Genomic DNA, 6604 nt, shown 5'->3' with positions numbered 1-6604 from the left:
GCCCTGCGTGCGATCATGTGCGCGCGCCAGCGCACGCCCCTGCCCATGCCCATGTGCGCGCGCCTACGCACGCCCCTGCGCGAGGCCCTGCCCGATCCCATGCACGCCCGCCTACGCACGCCCCTGCGTGCGATCATGCGCGTGCGCCATCGCACGCCCCCCTGCGCACACCCCCGCGCACGCCCACGCCTCCGCGGGCGCCCCTGCACGACCCCATGCTCATGAGCTTGCGCGCCCCACTGCGCACGCCCTTGCGCGCAAGCTCCTGAGCACGCCCCAGCATGCGCCCCACGCCGCACACCAACGAGGTTAGTAGCATGCCGTAATCCAGAGCACGGCTCCAGCCCGTGCCTTGCAGAGCAGGCCAGTGGCATGCCCACCAAGCATGCCATCTAGCGCATGGCTCCAGCCCATGCCTTGCAGTCCAACGCCCAGGCCACCAGCCTGGGCCATGCAGCACGCACACATGGCTCATCATCATTAGGCCTTGCATGGCACCAAGCCATGCCCATCAGCAAGCCAGTGCATGGCACCATGCCATGACCATCAGCAAGCCATGTCGTGCCACCTAGCCATGATCCAACCCGAAGACCACCATGCACCATTCTAGCCCACCATGGGCCATGCATGTCACGACCAAGATAGGTCCATGGCACTATCTTATTTTTTTTATTTATTTAATTATTATTTATTTGCAAGGGACCTATTGGGGGTTTCCAAGTTGTAATTCTTATAAATAGGACCCTTAGTCTTTTCTTTCACATCTTTTGACAAATTCCTTTTGAACGGCTTTATTCTTGAGATCATACAATTCGGTGCTTAGCACTTGGGCTCTTTGGGGTGCAATTCGTGAATCCCTAAAGAGAGAATCACACTTTGCATTTCGTGAATAAGTGTGATTCAAGTTATCAATCATATGAGTATTATTCATTCACTCTATTGTCTTCCATTTTCTCTCCATTGTTACTATTATTTTATGTGCATTGCTCGTGAAGTATTCTTGAGAACAAATTGTGTTCTTCGGATTATTCATTGGCAAAATCCATCATTTGCCTCATTTGATCCAACCAAACACTTAGTGTCACCCACTATAGTGTTTGCCTTGGTCAACATTCCATATATAGATTTGCCGCCACTCTCATAAAACCCTAACCAAATCCTCACTTCCATACACGACATTCCCATATCTACCCCACTTTCATCCTTGTTTGCCCTAGCTGAAACACCAACAGATTTGAATCCAAGTCCAATTCTCCGCCAACACTTGCCTTAATTGGATTAACCCTAGCCGCCCACCTCCCTTTCCATATTGGGATTCCTATAATTTAGGAACCCTAGTTGACCATATCCTCACCCATAACCGGCCATATCATTCCTTATTGGAGTTCCAAGATTTTAGGAGTCCTTCCTAAAATCTCTCAACCAATCAATCAATCAAGCACTCCTTATTGCTGTCCACCCTAGCCGCCCAACATCTTGCCCTAATCCCATCTTCCTTCATCCAACTCTAACCCTAAATCCTAAGTAGCGCCAACCCTAGTTTCATCTATTGTCGTGTGCCTCCATCACCCATTGCAACCCTCACATGCCATCATCATTCTCACCAATTCACATGCCAAGTCGAGCCTAAACACCTAACCTCATCCGACCCAAGTTGCCACCTTGGTAACCTTTGACCACGAACCAAGCAAGAGAGGAACGAGTTCTCGGTCAACACAAGGAAATCCTAGGCACGAAGGTCTTAGTGTTTAGGGACTTGACTAGGGTCCCTAACAGTACAACTGCATACGTGGTCTGCCCACGTCATTAATAAAACAGTGTGTTTTTCACCATTTTTTGTTCTTAATGAAACACACCATTTCATTTTCTTCTCCCTCTCCCTCTCCCTCTCCCTCTCGTTCCCTCTCCCTCAAAATTTCGTAACCCTAAATCTCTCCCTATCTCTCTCTTCATCTCCCTTTCCCTCTCCCACTCCTCGCCTCCAACCTCCCTCTCCCTCTCGATTTCACTCCCTCTCCTTTCTACTCCGACTGACCTTTCCCTTTCCCTTTCCATTTTGTTTCCCTCTCCATTTTGTTCTTTCTGATTTATGTGTTTTCCCTTAATTATAATCATTTTTGGTTGACTACTTCATTTTTCAACAATTCATTTGGTAGGTACTTTGTCAGAAGGTTCTTTATTGATACTCTACGAGCTACAAATGATTGGGTTTTGTGCTTTGTAAATTGTAAGGCTTTGTGTAAGCTGAGCAACAGAAATGGTTTCAGTTAGCGGGGATTGACCTGGTTCTAGCGGTGGATATGCAGTGAAAAGTATTTTTTTTTTTTCTTGTTCTGTTCATAAATGAATTAATCTAGTGGTAAATGCATTTTGGGAGGTCTAGCTGGTGGGAGGTTATAGCTTTTCTGGGTTGACTTTCTATTACTTGGTTGGTGAAAAAATATCAAAAAATGAGGTTGGATTCCAGTGTAGACTGTAAACTTGTATTTTTCGACAAAGTAATTAGGGTGATAAATTTACCAAGCCCAACAAGGAGGTTTATGATATAAAGAAAAATGCTCTGGTCGGCCAATTTTTTCAGTTGTGCTTTGGTCGGCCATTTTTTTTTTGTGGAAAAATGCTTCAGAGTCCTATGAAATCTAGGTTGTGGCCTCGCACGAATTGCTTCAACGTCCTAAAGGAATCTGCTCTACTTTACAATCGAAATGTTGTTTGCTTCAAAGCATATGGTCTGCTACTCGACCGAAGAAGAAGAAAAATCTCGCATTTTACTTTGTTATAGCATTTTCTTTGTTTTTTCCTTTTTCCTTTTTTGTTTTTTTTTTTCCTTCCATGTAAACTTTGCCATGTACAGTCGGTTGCACTTCGTCTGCACATGTCAGTTGTTCGTAGCAGAACTCTAATACAATACACTCACAATTTCTCTCTTCTTCTCCCCAAAGGTAAGCTCATTTTCGAATTTAACACATTTTCTTATATCTTCTCGTATTTTCTACTTTTTCAAACACCTTCCATCATGTGTATTAAAAATTGGTATCAGAGAGATACTAATCTCTACGCTATCAATCCATGACAGAAATTCTTGTATTAATAAAAAAAATCAGGAAATTGGTAGAGCGAACCCAACAAATGCACAAAGTCTTCAAGTAGCATGTAAACGGATTTGCGAGCAACTTTAAAGAAAGTTTCAACCAGTTGGAGGATCAGATCTATAAAATATAGAACAAACGTGCAATATAGGAAGAATAAGAAGAACATGTAACGATGGTTGAAATCTTAGACTCTCCCAAAGAATCAGTGGATTTAACTTCAATAGCTTTATTCTTCAGTTCAATGGCCCAAAACTCTTTCAAAGGACCTCTTCCAACTAGAACCAACAAGTTTACGGAGGTCTCTCACTCCAAGGTTATTGTAGAAGAAAATATAAAAGTTATTGATCCATCATTGAATGCGAAAAGGTAAAAATTTGATAAGCAAGAGGGAGTTTTGGGGGTTGGTAAGCTAAGTCACAAAAGGCTTGCGAATTCGATTAGGTATTGTTGTAATGGCAATGATAGGCTGCTTGTTGCAAAGTGCCTGCCCAACGATAGCCTAGCCAAACATCTCTTCTACTGGGAGATTTGAACCATGGAGTGGAACCATACTCCGAAAGATATGAATATCTACATAAACCTTTTATTCAACGTTCTTTCAAAGCAATTCTACTACAAGATCCAGTCGAAGCACGTAAAAATCGGAATCAATGGCAACCCTTCGTATCTTAATCACGAGCTTACAAGTTCAATGAAGGCAAACTCCTCTTTTTGGACATCGAGGATGATATAATGCACCTAACACTATTGAAGAGGGATAAAGTTTTGGTAATAAGGATTTCACCCTCCAGCTGCTCAATGTATTGCCATCTCATTGGCCCTTTGATAGTGGAAGAGAAAGAAACCCTCTAGGAATTCATGTGGTGAATAGAACTATGCCTTGGGAAATTTAGAGTGAATATGCATTAAAATCAGTTACATTATAAAGGGTTCTAAGCATCCTATTGTAAGCTATATTTCAAAATGTAGGCTCTAAAATGGATGACCAACGGTTACCCTTGTGACCCATATTTTTTTATTTTACAAGGTTTTGAGGCTATTGTCACTAATGGCGTGGATATGGAAATTGACTTGTCTAATCTTGGTACTGTCAATACAATGTTTGTAGCTTATTTCAGCAAGTTGGGTGTCCCTATTAAGACTAAAAATTCTGCAAATGTTCTTGAAGAAGCCCTAAATGGCACAATTATAGACAAATCCCTCCCAATTGGAACAACAGTTAATAGAAAGGTAGACAAGCAATGTGCCCACTTTTTTGGTGTAACAATCAATGAGCAACAAACTGAGGCTAGGATTGTAGTAAGAGTTACATCATTTGCACAACAAATTCAAGTTGCTCTATTTTGAACAAGATGCAAACGCTGGTTATGGCTTGGGATTACATGGAGAAATGTTGATCATCAACAATATGCTACACAAATGAGGACTAATGGGGATTTCCAACATCTTGCTGCTTTTCAGCATCCGTCACAACCATTTCTTCATCCTGGAGACAAACCACCTGATAGCATTGGGCTTTCATCAGTACAGAGACAAGTTGTATTATCAGGTTGTATTGACCTTTTGGACAAGGTCTTAAAAAATGGACGATATTGTTAAACACCTAAATGGGTGGAAGCCCAAGGTCTAATTTGTGGGTTTGGCCCATGTTGGTTAAAGGCTCACTGGTCCAATTATTCGTTCCTTTATAAGTGTTGATAGTATGTATTGTAGAGGTTCATCCAGAAGCTTAATACAATACAATTTTAGTTTATCTCTTCTTCTCCTTGGAGGCAAGGTCATCATCGAATTTGACCCAATTTTCTTGCATTTTTCTGCTCTTCCAAACACCTTCCATTAGGTGTGTTACATTGATTTATCTGGACTTTCCCAAGGAACTAACAGCAAGTTTGCGAAAGTTGAAGGTGGCTCCAATGGTGGCAGTCCATTGAAGCTAAAGAGCAGCGCGAGGCAAAGTCATCATCGAATTCGACCCAATTTTCTTACATTTTTCTGCTCTTCCAAACACCTTCTAGTAGGTGTGTCATATTGATTTACTTGGACTTTTCCAAAGAACGAAAAGCAAGTTGGCGAAAGTTGAAAGTGGCTCCAATAGTGGCGATTAGTTGAGCTAAAGAGCGGTGTGCGGCTTGATCGGAAGCAATAGAGATTGAACTCAGAAGAGAAAGAGACAAACAATGGGAGAGAGAGGATGTATACGTATGTTTTTGTGTGTAAGCTGAGATATAGAAGGGACAGTTTAGTTAATGTATTTTGTGGGAAATAAAAAGACCACTGTAGGGCACCCACGACAAGGTCGGGCGAGGGGCACCTGCAACCTAGCATGTCCGTCCAATCCACCATTTCTATTAGGATACAAGAGAGTAACTCACTCACCCTAGATGCTACTATAGGCAGATATTACACAAAAAATAAAAAATCAATGCGGGCGATGGGCAGGGGTACCGGTCCCCACTTACCTAAAATCTTACCCGCTCGCCCCGCTCATATAAAATCTTACCAGTCCCAAAATCTACCTGTTGCAAAGCCATGTTGAAGGGGAAGAACCTGATGGTGAGGCTGGAACTGTTGTAGAAACTGTAAATGAAGTTGAAAATCAGAATCCTACTGTGGAATGAAAGGCAGAAATATCCGTAATGCCATTGCAAGGACCCCGAGCCCTAACACTATGAGACTAATTGGCAGGATTGGGAATGAGCAACTGGTCATCCTCATTGATTTCGGGGGTACCCATAATTTTTTAGACCCAACCATTTCCAAAAGAGCTAAGTTAAAGATAGACAAGACCAACAATATTCCTGTAAGAATGGTAAATGGGGAGCTAATTATGAGTAAAGGATTTCGTAGTGCTGTGAAGACAAAAATACAAGGTATCCCTTTCCACTCTTCTCTTTACATATTGTCTCTTAGTGGTTGTAATATGTTCTTAGGGGTGAGTTGGCTGGAGACCCTTGGGCCAATTGTGTGAGATTTTTCAAAACGTATCATGAAGTTTCAATCGGTGAAAGGGAAGTTATTTTAGAGGGATTAAGTTTGAAGGAATTCACTATTGAGTGAAGTAATAAGTCCATGATTACTTCCATCAATAGGGAAAGGGGTTACTAATGTAATTAATAATGAGAATAAACAGTGAAGATTCACATGAATTAAGGGATGAGGTGAATGATTTAATTAAGAAGTTTCATACTTTGTTTGAAGAACCACAAGGCCTACCACCCCCATGTTCCCATGACCACAAAATCACACTCATGGAGGGCACTGATTACCCTAATTACCCCTATTGTTACCCTCATTACCAAAAAAATAGAGATTGAAAAAACTGTCACTGATTTACTGAGTTTTGGGGTAATTAGGCCGAGTTTTAGCCATTTTTCTTCCCTAATGTTATTAGTCCACAAGACGGATGGAAGCTAGAGGTTGTGTGTTGATTATCGGGCCCTTAACCAAGAGACGATTAAAGGTAAGTTCCCAATTCTCGTGATGAATGAACTATTGGACAAATTGTACGGTGA

Source organism: Juglans regia, chromosome 2, assembly GCF_001411555.2.
Source record: "Juglans regia cultivar Chandler chromosome 2, Walnut 2.0, whole genome shotgun sequence".
NCBI classification, from domain to species: domain Eukaryota; kingdom Viridiplantae; phylum Streptophyta; class Magnoliopsida; order Fagales; family Juglandaceae; genus Juglans; species Juglans regia.
This window is presented reverse-complemented; position numbering follows the sequence as displayed.